The 16,140-nt window shown below is 54.2% G+C and overlaps 2 long non-coding RNA genes across 3 annotated transcripts in view; one reads left to right on the forward strand and one right to left on the reverse strand.

Annotated features, from left to right (window-relative positions):
- The window catches only part of LOC144321175 (uncharacterized), a 421,562-nt gene that overhangs the window by 164,806 nt on the left and 240,616 nt on the right, over positions 1–16,140 (reverse strand). The window lies entirely within an intron of this gene.
- Positions 715–8,485, forward strand: LOC144320215 (uncharacterized). 2 transcript variants are annotated; one of them, XR_013385777.1, is made up of 3 exons: positions 715–921; positions 1,045–1,194; positions 8,142–8,485. It is a non-coding gene; the product is annotated as an uncharacterized LOC144320215 (long non-coding RNA). The 2 variants fall into 2 exon arrangements; XR_013385778.1 differs by lacking the exon at positions 8,142–8,485 and adding an exon at positions 7,536–7,691.

Here is a 16,140-nt window from a genome sequence, read left to right on the forward strand (position 1 = left end):
GCTCCCTAACAAGAGCTAACAGTGAGACACTGAGGGGGCCTGTCCCCCTCACAGCAACTCAGGCCCCCTCGGGAACTGCCACATTTCCGTCCCCCAACCTCCGCCCATGAGGGTTAAGGTTGCATTGGGCTTGATAAGGGAAGAAATGGGCTGTACCCCAAAGGGGCTTCAGGATGCCGCCTGAAGACAACACATGGGACTCCTGTTTGATCAGAGATTGAAACGTAGGGCTGTCCGGGAGGAGTTTGGTGATTCGATAGCAGTCTCCTGAGATGCAGAATTAGCTCCAGGAAGGGCCCAGGAGCTAGTGCAGACTCACTACCAGGCAGCTTCTGAAGCCTGAGCCAGTGGTGGCCCCTCGGATTGAAGTTGAGATGCTTGGCAGACAGTGACGAAGCACTCCAAGGCTGGGGAAATGTCCCCCCAGAGCGGACACACTATGTCAGGCCAGGTGATCATGTTCCAGGGAAAGGCCTGGAGATCTGAGGGGTGCTGGCATCACTAAAACATTTGTGGGGGCTTCCTCTGGCAGGAAGCCAGGGCTGATGGCAGGAATGGCGGTCACTGGACCTGGCCTGCTGATAGCAAGGGGGATGATGTAGGACCCAAGCAGTAAAGGCCAGGTGGCAGCCCCTATGCCACAGGAGCCATCACAATGGTGGGCCAGGTGGGAGGGCAGCCACAGAAGCTGGCCCTGCAGAGAGTTACCATCCAGAGGCCAGAGCAGACGGGACCAGGGCACTTCTGTTTTGTTCCAATAGAAGAAATCAAGTACAGCTGAACCAAAGGCTGAGGGAGGACCCAGCAAGACAAGACCACAATCTCTTGCCCGATTTCCATTCCCTAGTCAATCTGTAGATGCAGAACCCATTGGCTGAAGAACTGGCTAAGCCCCAAGGAAGGGGGCCCCACAATATAACAGTAAGGACACATGGTAATATTCCCCCCAGTTTTTCCACCAAATGGGCCTACGGCCACTTTCTCAGCTAATAATGTAGTGGGGGAAAAGGGTCACCCAAACATTTTGAGGACTGTTGGTTGCAGATCTGGAAGCTGATTTGATACCAGACACTTGAAAGTCCCTACTATAGCGGGACCTTGCAAGCCAGGGGATAATGGTGTCCCATCCGAGGTCCACCCTTCTGTGAAGCCATGGAGACCACAGACCCGCTAGAAAATTTCTTTGATCCTCAGGTGAGTAGTTGGAATTGACACACTTAGCAAAGAATGCATTTCCTACATTGGGCTGTTGGTCTGTGGGGTAGGAACTGTAGGAGTGGGGGAAGCCAAACGGAAGCTGGAAACAAACCCCTCCTGGGGCACCTGGGGTAGGTCAGTTGGTTAAGCCAAGTCTGCCTCTTGGTTTCAGCTCAGGTCTTGATCTCAGAGTCATGAGATGGAGCCTGTCATCAGGCTTGTGCTGGGCATGGAGTCTGCTTGAGATTCTCTCTCTCTCTCTCTCTCTCCCCCCAACCCCATGCCACCCATGCATGCTCTCTCACACTCTCTTTAAAAAAAAGAAGAAGAAGAAGAAGAAGAAGAAGAAGAAGAAGAAGAAGAAGAAGAAGAAGAAGAAGAAGAAGAAGAAGAAGAAGAAGAAGAAGAAGAAGAAGAAGAAGAAGAAGAAGGAGAAGAAGAAGGAAAAAAAGAAAAATTAAGCAGAAATAATGCCACATCTCAGACAGAGGATGACAGATTAGTGTCACTTTTAAGGAAATAAAAAAATGCAGGTTCTGGTCCACATCACATCTCTGGTCAATTCACCAACCTGGGCCCTGCAGAGACCTAGAAGATCCTGGAGGACGATGTAAGCCACCGTGGGTTCCACTGAGGAACGCCCGATCACATGACCATGTCAGAGGTGGTGCCTTTGTTAAAGCAAGCTAACATGGCCTCGGGGACGTGGTATACGGTCACTGACATGACAAGCGCATTCTTTTTCTATCCCAGGCAAAACGGGGCGAGGGGGCGGGGATCAGAAATCATGCACATTCACATGGAATGAACAACAGTTTCATCTCCAGTTTCCTGGGGGCTGTGCTAACTGTCCTGCCCTCTGCCATTATATAGAACGAAGAGTCTAGACTGCCTTGTCCCATAAAAAAAAAAAAAATCACAGTGATCGGTTTCATCAATGGGACCTGAGCAAGAAGGAGCCAGACCAGTAGGGGCTCAGACAGACACAGACACTCCAGAAACCAGGAGGAACCGTGATGACTCAGGGGCTGCCGTGTCCTTATCCTTTAAAGGGTGGAGTAGACAGAGGCATTCTGGGCCATCCCTCCGAGGTGAGAGACGAATGGTTTCACCTCGCACCTCCTGCCATGAAGAGGGAAGCAGAGTGCCCAATGAGTTCAGGTTCTAGAGGCAGCGTGCTCCGCACGGAGGGACACTGGTCTTGCCCACATCCTGCCCTCCGCCAAAGGCTGCATGTCCCAGCTGCAGTGCAAACAGCCTGCATCTTGGGCCACAGGATCCAGCAGACTCACCGGGGCGGAGGTCTCCACGGCAGGAAAAAGTGACATTGGTGTTGGTGGCAAGTCACAGTAAGATAATCACAACACAGGCTCCTGGGCTACTGAAGCAAGGCCAGGCCTTCTACAGCAAAAAAATCACACTTTAAACAATTTTTAATTTTATTTTATTTAAATTCAATTAACTAACATACAGTGCATTATTAGTTTCAGAGGTAGAATCCACTGACTCATCAGTTGCATAGAACACCCAGTGCTCACCACATCACCTGTCCTCCTCCGTGCCCATCACCCAGTTATCCCATCCCCCACCACCCTTCCCTCCAGTGACCCTCAGTGTTTCCTAGAGTTAAGGGTCTCTTATGGTTTGTCTCCCTCCCTGATTTCATCTTATTTTTCCCTCCCTTCTGCTTTGATCCTCTGTTTTGTTTCTTAAATTCCACAAATGAGTGAAATCGTATAATTGTCTTTTCCTGATTGACTTATTTCACTTAGCATGTTATCCTCTAATTCCATCCACATCGTTGCAAATGGTAAGGTTTCATGTTTTTGACGACTGAGTAATATTCCATTGAATGTATACACCACATCTTTATCTGTCCGTCTGTTGATGGACACCTGGACTTTTTCCTTAGTTTGGCTATTGTGGACATTGCTGCTATGATCATTGGGGTGCAGATGTCCCTTCAGATCAATACATCTGTATCTTGGGGTGAATACCTAGTAGTGCAATTGCTGGGTCGTAGGGTAGCTCTATTTTCAAGTGTTTGAGGAATCTCCATACTATTTTCCAGAGGGGCTGCACCAGCTTCTTGCATTCCCACCAGCAGTGGAAGAGGGTTCCCCTTTCTCTGCACCCTCACCAATACCTGTCATTTCCTGACTTGTTAATTTTAGCCACTCTGACTGGTGTGGGGTGGTATCTCTCTGTGATTTTGATGTGTATCTCCCTGATGCAGAGTGATGTGGAGCATTGTGTCATGCGTCTGTTGGCCACGTGTATGTCTTCTTCGGAGAAATGTCAGTTCATGTCTTCTGCCCTTTTCTTGACTGGATTATTTGTTTTTTGGGTGTTGAGTCTCATAAGTTCTTTATAGATTTTGGACACTAGCAAGAATTATACTTTTGAGAAACAACTCGTGGAGTGCTATTTGGCCCAATAGAGGCAAGATGCCTGACCACATTACACCAAGTGACTGGCTTCTCCAATACCCACCATATGCTCTATCAGATGCAACAAGTCATCAGATCAAATGAGCCGAGCAGCAGGCCACCATCACAGGAAAATGGTGCAGCCAGGACCAAACACCAGCAGGACCAGAGGGCACCCACTGCAGGAAGAGATGGCCAACACCCCAATGGCATCTCCATGGGACCCACCCTCCCTCTGTTCGGGCCTGTGCCCATGCAGTACAGGAAATGCCTGAATCCAGTTCACAAATGGGTGGGTTCAGTTTGAGAATGTGAGCCAAGGACAGACACCGGCTGCTCTACACCTGCACTCAAGGACGGCCTTGAAATCAGCAGCTCTTCAGGTGGTCATCTACCTTGCATGGAGAGAGAAACAGAAGTTATATATGGACTCATGAGTAGTGACAAGTGGCCTGGCCACGTGGTTAGGATGAATAGAAAAAAAAAGCCGGGGGTGGGGCATTGATCAGAGGCAAGGAATTCTCAGGCAGAGCCATGACGCACATGTAGGAGTAGACACGAAGCGCAGACCAGCAAACAGCCAGCGTAAGAGAGGCCCCAGGTAAACGAGCAGACAAAATAACCCAGCCGCTTGACACCAGCCAGCCTCTGCCATGGGCCACCCCAGAGCTGCCACAACTGGCACATGGATGAAGCGACCATGGTGGCCGAGACGCAGGGTACACACAGGTCCAATAGCATGGACTCCCACTTATCAAACCTGATAGCTAGACCTACCGCCACCACAGAGCGTCCAGCATGGCAGCAGTGGAGACCGTCGCCGACCCTTATTATGGTGCCATTCTCACAGGAAACCAACCAGCCACCCAGTGGCACCTTGATTACACTGGGTCACCTCCATACCAGCAGGGCCAGTGGTTTGTTCTTCCCAGAGTAGACACCTATTTCGGGCATGGGCTTGCCTCCCCTGCCCTCCAGACCTCAGTCAGCATCGCTGTCCGAGGGCTTAGTGTTTAACCCGTCAGCATGGAGTCGCATCGTTCGCATCAGCCCAGGGGAGCCACTGTATAGCCAAAAGGTTGTGGGAGGGGGCCCAGGACGGGGGACCCTATGGCCGTATCTCGCACCACACCTTTCAGAAGCTGCCCCTGCAGCGCCGGCTTGGAGGCACTCGCACTCTGCAGGGATGGGGAGGGGGCTCATCCTCCAGAACACGGCATATGTGCCACATCCACCTTCTCTGTGGCACCTGTGCCCAACAGGTAGTGAAAACCCATGGGTGCATCAGTCCCGGGACGGAAGCCAGGGCCCAATGACCCACTGGGAACTTTGTGCTTCCCGCTCCCCCGCCTCTGGGCTCTGCAAGGCTGGACGTCCTCATTCCCTAAAGGGACAGCCTTTCACCAGGGGCCACAGAAAGTGTCCCATTAAATTGGAGCATGTGGCTGCTGCCCGGGCAGTCGGGCATCTCGGGTCCAGCCAGGCAAGAAGAGCTACCCGTCCGGGCAGGATTGACTCGCATCCGCAGAAAGAGGCAGGGCTGCTGGTACACAGCGGGGGCAGCAAAGATGACATGTGGGACCAGGTGAGACCCAGGGGGCACCTCTTTGGGCTTCCTTGCCCAGCTGTGACCACAGAAGGCATGTGGACCCCAGGCCCCTGGGTCAGGCCTCCAGGCGAGTCCTGAAGCTGCACTACCAACAGGTGGGGGGTGGGGGCGGATCTAGAACAGGTAGCGGAAGGGAGACAGGCTCGGTATCAGCCGTGGCCCTGAGACACACTGTGGTGTCAGCTCTCCTCTGCCCCTAACCTCCCTCCTCGGAGTTTCCCCTCACGAAGAACGGTCACCAGGGATTCCGTTCCCGAGGTGCGTGTGGTGGGGCCAGGCTGAGCCCCAGGTGCGGCGGGCACAGGGGCGCCCTGGCCGGTGTCCCTTCCAGGAAGGACCGGGAGCCCAGGGTAGCGGCGTGGCCAGGGGACCCCCCACAGCAGGCAGCCCCCACAGGAGTCAGCGAGTGCGAGTGGGGCTGTGTCACCGGGGCCATCGGGGCCCAGCTGGGGGCCCTGCAGTGGGCGGTGCCTGGTCTGATGGAGGCATTTTGGAGTCTGCTCCACCCCCGTCGCCGCAGCCTCTCCCTCCGCCCGATCCTGTCCCCACCCTCCGCCTGTGGAAGCTGCCAAGCCCTGTTCCAGGGTCGGCCTCCCGACAACCCGACCCACGACGCTGGCCAGGGGATTGGGCTCTAGCTAATGATTTTAAGCAAGGGGACAGTGGAGGGTGGGGGTGACATGGTCGGGTCTGCAGTTCAGATCTATTCAGTCCACCGCAGCGAGAGGGGTGGGGGACAGGCAGCCAGAGGGGCCACAGGGAAGCAACAGGCCCGGAAACAGTGGCCCCCTGGCCAGGGGGCAGGACGGAGGAAGGATAGCAGGCAGGTGAGGCAAAGTGGGCATCGAATCCGGGTCGAGGTGATGGACTGCATGTGGGGTGACGTCCTGTGATGTCAGGCTTGTCACGGGCTGCAGGGCCACCACTGAAGGCAGGGCGGGCAGTCAGGGACGGGCGACGTTTGAGGGTTTTGAGTCGTCCAGGCAGAGAGGTCCTGGGGCAGGTGCACCTGCAAGCCCAGAGCTCAGGGCTCGGTCAGCGGGGCTCCGAGGGGTGGGAGTGAGGGAACGACAGCCACCGTGTGCCGGGCTCTCCCAGTGATGCGTGCCGAGGGCCTGACGCAGAGCGCCGAGGGGCTCCAGCGTATGTGGCCCGGGTCTGAGAAGAGCTCCTCTTCCCGCCGGGCCCTGAGTGGGGGGACAGAAGCTTCAGGCCACGCTCAGACTCGCTTAACCCTGCATCGCTCATTCGACGTGCAGTTACAGGGTCCCTACCGTGTGCCAGCACCCCCAGCCTCGACGTGGCCGGGGCGCAGGCCGTAGAGGAGTCCAAGCCAACCATGTCGCGGCTCATGTCCTCACACCGAGGGGCCCTCGTGGTCTCTGAGAGGAAGAGGCTAGCGCCCCTTCTGAGGGCAACCTCAACACTCTGCCGTGTTGGGACCCAAGAAAAACAAGATACGGGGAGCCAAGGAGGGAAGAAGCTGGAGAGGCAGCTCCCAACCCCAACGTGACTCTCCACTGGGGATGTCCTCGACCCCTTTCCTGCTCCCAGGCACCTGCCCAGCCCTCCTCCAGAGGCCCGGTTCTTTCACACAAGAACTGAAGTAGCTCACAGTGTCCCCACTTCCATGAGTTTAAAGGTCAAGGCTACAGGGGCGCCTGGCTGGCTCAGTCAGTAGAGCATGCAGCCCTTGATCTAGAGGTGGCGAGTTCGAGCCCCACGCTGGGTATAGAGACTGCTTAAATAAACTTAAAAAAAAATATGTTTTAAGTCAGGGGCTAGAGCTCAGACATGTGAAATCGCAGATTCTCGCATCCCCAGAAACAGTCCTTTTTTTCCTCCATGAAAACACAGCTTTGCGATGTTCTGTGTCTGTGGACATCTGAGATCTTTCAGAAGCAGAAGAGGGGAAGCTTACAAATACCAGGACATCACAGCCTTTCCAGAAAGTTGGGTTGGTCCCATTTCCCGGGTTCCAGAGGCCCAGGGAGTTGGGAATCCTGCCCCCTAGCTGATACCCAGGCGTAAGGAAAAGCTCAAGAGCACCTTCTGGGGAAGGATGGGGGGAAGAGGTTGTCTGGAGGGGGGAGCCCGTCAGTCAGCACCCCTCAGCACCCCCAGGGAGAGGAGGGATCTGGAGTGAGGAGAGGAAACAAGAACACTCTTCCCTGGTTCCCACTGCTGTGCCCTGGACCAGGGGGGGCCTCACAGAGCCCACTCCCAGGGCGGTAGAGAGAATGGAGATTCCAGAAGCCCCTGGGACCAGGAGCATTTCTGGATGGAATCCCTGGTTCCAGCTACAGATACCCATGACAGAGGTGGCTCGGACTGAGTGCGCAGCCTGCGTCCAGTTCACCAAATCTACACTTGCTTCTGCCGAGGGCAGAGCAGCACCCGCCGGCCAGCCTTTTCTGCACCAGCCCCTCCCTTCCCACAATCCTCAGAAGAACTGCAGAAGATGACATTTCTCCCATCTTAGAGAGAAGCAGGTGAGGCTCTCCTGCTGTGTCCCTAAGCGCGTGTGAAGTCAGAAATAGCAGAATAAGATGGGAACGAATGTAGATAAAGGAATAAGGGCAAAAAGTCCCTAAGAGTAAAATTCCTAAAACTGGGCTCCAACTTTGGCACCGAGCTCCCTAGCAGCCAAAGCAAAAACAGATCCACAGTCTTTCTTGAGATTTATATTGCCCACAGGATGGAGTCCTGGCAGGGTCTCAGGAGAAGCCAGGGGCTCTAACTTGCCGGTGGTCCCCCAGCCCAGGAGCATGACGGGTAGGATGTAGATCCCAGTCACTCAACGGGAGCCCCAGGCACGCATCGGCTGCTTTGCTGAGCCCCTACAGTGCTGTGTCAGGCTCTGCACCACTACAGGTGAGTCAAGCAGAAGCTTCCATCTCCTGCAGGTCCCCAGGCTACGATCCACCCCATCCCACCCCTCTTGGCTGTCGGCTGCAGACCAGATGTGTGGACATGTTCAGGTTGCGACAGGAAAAGGAAACGCTGTGCTCAGGTTTCTGTTTCAAGCCCCCTGGTGCTGATGAGGTGAGCAGAGGAGGGCCCAGGGTCCCTTCGCGGCCATTTGACTCTCTGCGACAACCAGAGTATGAGGGTGGGGAGGGTAGCTCAAGCCTGTCACTGCCCTGCTTTGGGGACTCTGATCCCAGAAATGACCCCAAAAAGGAGGGAAAAACCATTGGCTACAAGATGAGACAGCAGCACAGCCCACCCCAGGAAAATAGAAATTATCACAGCCCAGCCCCCGGGGGAGGGGGGCAAGGGAGCCCTGGATTCCCACCTGGAGAGTGGCTCACACATGCTGTGCGGTGCAAGGGGCTGTGCCTGCCAGAAGGTGGGGTGGGGGCACCAGGGGCAGCCGCAGAGACCCAGGTGGAAGGGAACCTCTCCTCCCCAAACTGATCCAGGCCCCAGAGGAATCTATTGCCTCCGCCCTCACCACCCCAATCTGCTGCTCGGCCCATGCGCCTTGTCTCCAACAGAGACTTCCGGTTCTCTTTTCCCCCCCGGAGAATAGAACGCCTGATTCTTTGTGGGGCACACGGCCAGCCACCATAAAGACTACATTTCCCAGCCTCCCTTGCAGCCAAGTGTGGCCACGTGGCTAAGTTCTGGCCAATGGGATGTGAGCAGGAGTGCTCTCGGCGCCGCCTCTGGGTCATGCTCTTAAAGGGGCAGCATGAGTCTGCTCCTCCCCTCCCCTCCGGCCCTCGCCCGCGGGAGTGCAGCCCGGTGGGAGCCCTCGGGGGACCAAGCCGATGAGGGCAGGACGCGAGGGATGCCAGGGGCCTGACAGCTTCACCGAGCGCCGCTGGGCCTGCCGCGGAGACCTGTGCGGGGAGAAGCCAGTGCCCGCCTTGTGTAAGGCCCTTATTCTGAGTCTGCCCCAACCGATGTCCCCGATGTCCCCCCTGGTGGCCCAGGTCAGACCCCCAGGAGGTCTCCATCGTTCGGCCAGACCCGACAAAGAAGCATCACGACTGCCAGCTCCTGCGTGTTTGTTGCACGCGCTGAGGCCCTCACCTTTGCTTCCACGTAGGCTTCTTGCCAACCCAAGAAGGAGGCATCGGGGACTCTAGATTGACAGTGGAAAAAGGCTAAGCCGAGCCTGGGGGGCTCAAGTGGGTCAGCGACCGATCCTTGATCTCAGCTCAGGTCTTGACCTCGGGGTCATGACCTCAGGTCAAGCCCTGCATTGGGCTCCACACTGGGTGTGGAGTCTGAGAAAGCAAAAGGAAGGAAGAAGAGGGAGGGAGGGAGGGAGGAAGAAAGAAATGCCGAGACTCAGAGAGGTGGAGCAACTTGCCAAGGTCACACAGCAAATGACCAACAGGGCCACTAGACTGGCAAGTCCATTCTGCTAGTCTCCCCTTCTGCATCTCCCTCAAGGCCACCCGCTCCTCTCCAGCCCGCCAGCCGCTGCCCTGGGCCTGGCCACCACAGTCTGCTCCCACCTCGTGGCCGCCTCTTACCCCAGCAATGCAGCCTCCACGCCCCAGGCAGTGACCTTTCAAAGACAATCTGAGGGCATCACCACCGCACTTGAGCCTGCCATGGCTCCCCATTGCCTCAGAGCAGAGACACAAACTTTGTGGCCCTTGGTGGCCTGGTCCAGACCCGCCACCCCACAGCCACTCTGACCCATACCCCCTACCCTGCCCCACCCCATCACTTCCCATCACGGGCTGAGTTCTGTGCTAAAAGCCATGTTGGGCAGGGGCTGCTGTACCCACTTTACAGGGGAGCACACTGAGGTGCGCTGGCTGGTTGGCTCACCGGGGACCCGTAGTCATGGATCCCAGGACCCGGGACTCGAGCCCAGTGGCCTGTCTTGTGAGTCCACTCACTTCCCGTCTCACCTGATTCAGGAGTGAGGCCCTGAGCAGGGGCTGCGGGGCGCTTCGGTCCCCTTACACAGGGTAGGAGGCTCAGGGAGGTGAGGCGGCTGAGCAGGGGTGCACAGCGGGGGGCACCCATGCACCCCTGCCTGAGCCCGGCTTCACCCCACTTGCCTTGATTCACTCAACCAACAGTGGTCTGGCCCCAGGGAATTGTGGGTCTACGCAGAGAAAACACGCGCCTTCCCGGTCATCCTGCCCCAAACCTGGGTAAGTCCCATTAGTTCTCTGAGCTTCCGGTTCCCCACCTGTCACGGGGGGGTGGGGGTTGGAGGGGTTAGGGGGGAAGCCCTGCGCATGATCGCTGTGCCCAGAGGACAGGGACCCAGGCGGGCGCCCACAGACCACGGCTGGTGGCTCCTGCGTGTCCCCAGGCCTCCCGAGGCGCAGGCGTTCCCGGCAGGGCCTCGTGTGTGCAAGGGTGCAGGGCACAGCCTGGGCGGGGGGTGCGAAGGGGGAGCGGGCTTGGCAGGCTCCCCACTCAGCATTAAGCTCTCCCCTCCCCGTGGGAGCCTCTGACCCTGAAAGTGCCCCACTCACTGAGCTGTGGGCTCCTGCTCAGACTTGCAGTCTGCCCCCGAGTCATGCTCCAACAACGGATGTGCACGCCCTCTGGGCCTTCCCAGCCAGGTGTTCTGGGCACCCCCACCCTCACCCGAGAGTCCTGGGAGCAAGGGGTGGGCAGGAGATAGCAGGAGGGCCCAGACACAGGAGGGCCTCTGGGAGCCAGGCCAGGCACAGACCCCCGTCTCCCCAGCTTCTGCCTCAGGAGGGGGCTGCCAGAGGAGGCACAGACCCACTCCATGCCCTCTGGCTGCTCCCCATAGCTCAGAGGCCTTGAGAGCTCCTTACACCTCTGGGCCTCAGTTTACCTAACTGTGACACAGAAACAGCAGGCCCTGCCCTGCCCTGCCCTGCCTGAGGACCACCTGGGTTTAGAAGTGCCCAATGCCCCAGGCAGGCTACCACACAGCACCTTCCTGCCAAGGGTGGCACCCACAGCGGCTCTCACCCCCTCTCCCCCCTCCTCTCCACTCACCTCTGCTAAGGGCTTCAGGGAGCACTGAGAGCAGGGACAGGGCCATGGGAGCATCCTGGCTCCCAGACCCTGGGGAGGTGAGAAGGAGGAGGTGGAGCTGCAGGAATGGCTGCAGGCAGCCTGGGAGAGCACAGGCTCTTGTGAACTCTCCTCAAAGTTGCACTGCCTCCTTGGCTGGCATGGGGGGGGGGGCAATGTCACCATGGGGGTGACCCAGGGAGTCCTGACAGGCAGGCGCCAGTGGAATCCTGGCTCTCTGGCTGACACACCCCGCTGTCTCTGGGCAAGGGGCCCCTGCCGCTTGGCCCCACGATCTAGCAATGGAGTCTGCTCTGCAGCCTCCAGCGGGGCTGCACAGGGAGCTCGATCCCAGGGGCCCACTCCACACTTGGCCCCAGGACGTGAGCTGGGAGCCCAGAACCCGAGCCTGGGAGGGAGGCAGGAAGGGGAAGAGGGAGAAAGGGAGGGAGCAAGCGACTTTTGTGCCCATTTTACAGATGAAGACACCCAGGCCCTGAGGAGCAGTGGCCTGGCAGGGACGCCCAAGGACCAAGGTTACTAGGATCTTTAAGCACTGCATATCCGCTTGCAGCCTTCTTGCTAAATTGAATTGACTGTGAGCCCTGGAAGGGAACAGAGGTCATCTGAGGACGGCCAGGGCCTGCCCACCGCACGCAGGGCCCTCCCCCTGCTTCTGTCCCGACTTAGGGCTGATCCTCCTTACAGGAGTTCTTCAGCCCTGGGTGCCTGACCTCATGGCAAGGGACCACGGGGCAAAGAGAGGAGGAGGGAGGAGAGAGGAGGGCAGGAGGGAGAGCGAGGGGGAGGAGAGGAAGAGAGGAGGCAGGAAGAAGGGGAGGGGAGGGAGGAGAGAGGGACGGAAGAGAAAGGAAAAGGAGGTAGATCAGGGTCAGTGCTCTCCCCTGGCTCTGAGGCTCTGAGATCCAAGTCCCTAGAGAAGCTACAAATCACAAGTTCCAGGTGTGGGGCCCTGCTGGCCACTTCACCAGGCCTAAGGTGGTAAGTAAGCCCTTCCCGTCCCTTGGACCCTTCCTCCGCAAACTCCTCTCCATTCACTCCTCCCTTGGCAAAAATCTCATACCTTCAAGGGCCTGGAGGCACGTGGCCTTTTGACTCATTCTTCACAGATAGATGGTTTTTCCTTTGGCTAAAATCGATCTGCCCCATAACTCTCCACCCTCACCCCAGCCCTGGTTCTGTCCACAGAGGACACAGAGAACAAGTCAGATCAATTTGTCCCTGAAAGTTTAAACGCTTTCGGTTTCTCCAGCCTCCCTTTATGAACTATCAGAAATTCTCCCAATGGCATGTTTAAAACATCTCTCCAACGTCATGTTTAAATCGTTCACAGCAAGCATGGCTCAGTCTGTTAAGTATCTGCCTTCGGCTCAGGCCATGATCTCGGGGTCCTGGGATCGAGCCCTGCGTCAGGCTCCCTGCTCAGCGGGGAGTCTGATTCTCCCTCTCCCTCTGTTCTCTGTCTCTCAAATAAATAAATAAAATCTTATTTAAAAAATCATTCACCGTGAAGTTCTCTCTGTGGCTCTCATTTTAATCAGAACACATAAACCAAATTTCTCAGTCAAAACATACATTGCGGGGAGAAGGCGCGAGACCACATAACTTTATGGTTTTACTGCTCAAACTCACTGCGTGACTCGGGTCACAAAATCCAAGACCACCCCTGCAGTGATCTTTTTAAGTTAAAATTTTAATTTGCTTTATTCCACAAACATAATGATGGCAAGATCTGAAGGCCCAGCCACACACCAACACTCATCCAACAGGCAAACAGGAAAACATGCGCATAAATGCAAAGCTCAAAGGGAAAAGCAGAGGGCACGGGTGATGATGGCGATCTCTTCTAGCCTGAGTAAGCCCTGGCAGGTGGGGAAAGGGTGCTCCTGGCAGCAGGAACAGCAAGGGCAAAGGTTCAGAGCTCAGCATGTCCCAGCAAAGAGGGAAGTAGAAGCAGGAGAGGTGAGAGGGCGGGTTGGACAGGGGGAAAGAGTGGGTCTCCCTGGGAATCAACTGTGCGAATAACGAAGGCAGGCTTTCTCATCCTCCGGGCAGAGAAAATGGATTAAAGAAGGTTCTGGGTGGGAGGGTGGGAGCACTGAAGTTTGCAGAAGGGATGGGCCCAGATCGGGAGGACAGAGACCGAGGCATAAATCAAGACCTGCTCAGAGCTCTGGATGGGCTCCAGAGGCACCCCAGCCACTACCCTGGGAAGCTGTGGGCGACCCACAGGGTACCTAGAAGGGAGCTCAGACCTCTTCCCTCAGCAGAATGAGGAGCAGTAGTGAAGACCTGGGGTGGGGCTCTAGCTCTCCTCTCTCTCCGGAGGGGGTGGTCCTGGAGCACCCCAATTCCAGTTCCTCTACCCAAACCTTGCTGCTACTTCATGCACCAGATTTCTGGCTCTGGCAGGACCTCCCCACTCTGGCTTGGCCTCTCAGGCCCAGGAAGTGGGAGACCGCTGTTTTGGGCTCAGATCAGGTCACCAGAGAGGCCAGAGCCCCACTTGTGGAGGTGCCTGATGATGTAGGGCCTTACACCTCCAGCCACACCTGCTTCTCTGCTTCCCACCTCCTTCACCTCCAACTCTGTCTACAGGATTATGCCCTTAGCTCCTAACTCTGTCTTTCTGGCTGTATCTCTTGATGCTGTCTCGCACGTATTTCTAGGAAACTTGACTCGCACCTCACTCTCTCCACGCATTTGCTTGGCTCTTCCCATGGCCTAGAATGCCTGTACCATAGCTCCTTCCCCAGGAAATTCTTATTTATTCCTCAGAGCCCATCGTCTACAAATATCCTTTCTCAATCCCCACCACACCCACCCAAAAATGGCTGTGGTGCCTCCCTCCCCAAGGTCCTCAAGATCCTTACTGGATTCTGTTCTGACATTTCTGCGAGTTCTCAGAACATAGTGATCACCATATAGATGACTATTGGTCACTAATTTTTCCAGTGGGTTTGCAGGATTTTTATTGTAACTCTTTGTCTATTCTAGACATTAATCCCTGGTCAGTTTTGGATGTTGCAAGTATATTCTCTTCATCTGTCACCTACCTGTTAAATTTGCATGTGGCACAGATTTAGAATCATCAGATGAGCGATTTTTTTTAAGATTTATTCATTTATTCATGATAGACATAGAGAGAGAGAGAGAGAGGCAGAGACACAGGCAGAGGGAGAAGCAGGCTCCACACCGAGAGCCTGACGTGAGACTCGATCCCGGGACTCCAGGATCGCGCCCTGGGCCAAAGGCAGGTGCTAAACTGCTGAGCCATCCAGGGATCCCCCAGATCAGCAATTTAAAATGACTGTGATAAGTATGCTGAGTTCTACTGGAAAAAGTAGACAACATGCAATAAGTGATAGGTAATGTCAGCTGAGAGATAGAAACTCTAAGAATTTCCAAAGGAAATGCTAGAAATGAGAAACACTATAACAGAAAGGAAGAATGCCTTTGATGGGCTCATCAGTAGATTGGACACAGCCAAGGAAAGAATTAGTGAGCATGAAAATATGCCCATAGAAACTTCCCAGGCTGATATGTGAAGATGAAAAAAAAATGTAAAGAATGAAAAAGAGAGAGTAGAACACCCAAGAACTGTGGAGCAGGTTTAAAAGGTGTAATAACTGCAACACCACAAGGAGAAGAGATAATGAAGCAGAAGAAATATTTGAAGTAATAATGGCTGAGGACTTTCCAAAATTAATGAAAGACAGCTAACCACAGATCCAGGAAGCTCAGAAAACACCAAGCAGGAAAAATACTCAAAAATTTATACTTAAACATATCATATTTAAGCTGGAAAAAAAAGAAAATTTTGAAAGAAGAGGAAAAAGGTGCTTTACCTAGAGAGAAAGCAAGAAGAGGATGGAGTGAAATATTTAAAGGGCTTAAAGAAAAAGCTCACTGACCCATAATTCTACATCCAGCAAAACTACCCTTCAAAAATAAGAAATAAATAAAAAGTTTTTCAGACAAATAAAAAATTGAAGGAATTCATTACCACGAGATCTGCCTTGCAAGAAATGGTAAAAGAAGTTCTTCAAGGAGCGCCTGGGTGGCTCAGTGGTTGAGCATCTGCCTTCTACTCAGGGTGTGATCCCAGGGTCCTGGGATCGAGCCCCACATTGAAATCCCTACTCAGTGGGGAGTTTCTTCTCCCCCTCCCCCTGCTCACACTCTCTCTCTCTCTCTCTTTCTCACTCTCTCATTTGCTCACTCTCTCTCAAATAAATTATTGAAATATTTTTTTAAAAAATAAATAAATAAAAATAAAAGTAGATTGAGAAAACAAGACCCAACTCTATGGTATCAATATGAAAACCTACCCTAAATATAATGACACATACAAATTAAAAACAAAGGGATGGAGAAAGTTATACAATGCTTGTGCAAATTAAGAAACTGATGTAGCTTTATTAATCTCAGACAAAGCTGACTTCAGGGCAAGGAAAATTATCAGGGATAGGGAAAGAGGTTACATAATGATAAAGGTATTGATTCTCCAAGAGGTTGTAACAATCCTGGATGTGTTTGCACCTCACAACAAAGTATCAAAACACATGAAGCCGAAACCCATAGAACTCCATGGAAAAATGGACAAAATCACTATTATGGTTGGAGATTTTCAACACCCCTCTTTCAGTAATTAATACATGAAGCATGTAGAAAATCAGGCAGGATATAATTGACCTGAAGAGCACTATCAATCAACTCGACTGAAAGTATTCTGTATGATATATGATACTATGGTGGTGGATACATGACATGCATTTGTCAAAACCCACAAAACTATACAGCACACAAAAAAATGAAATCTAATGCATGCAAATTTTTTTAAAAATCATTTAGGATGTCAGAGGATCCCAGGAAGGAATGCAGACTCTAAGAACAGATCTAGGTGTATTT

This window comes from Canis aureus, chromosome 9, assembly GCF_053574225.1.
Source record: "Canis aureus isolate CA01 chromosome 9, VMU_Caureus_v.1.0, whole genome shotgun sequence".
Lineage (NCBI taxonomy): Eukaryota > Metazoa > Chordata > Mammalia > Carnivora > Canidae > Canis > Canis aureus.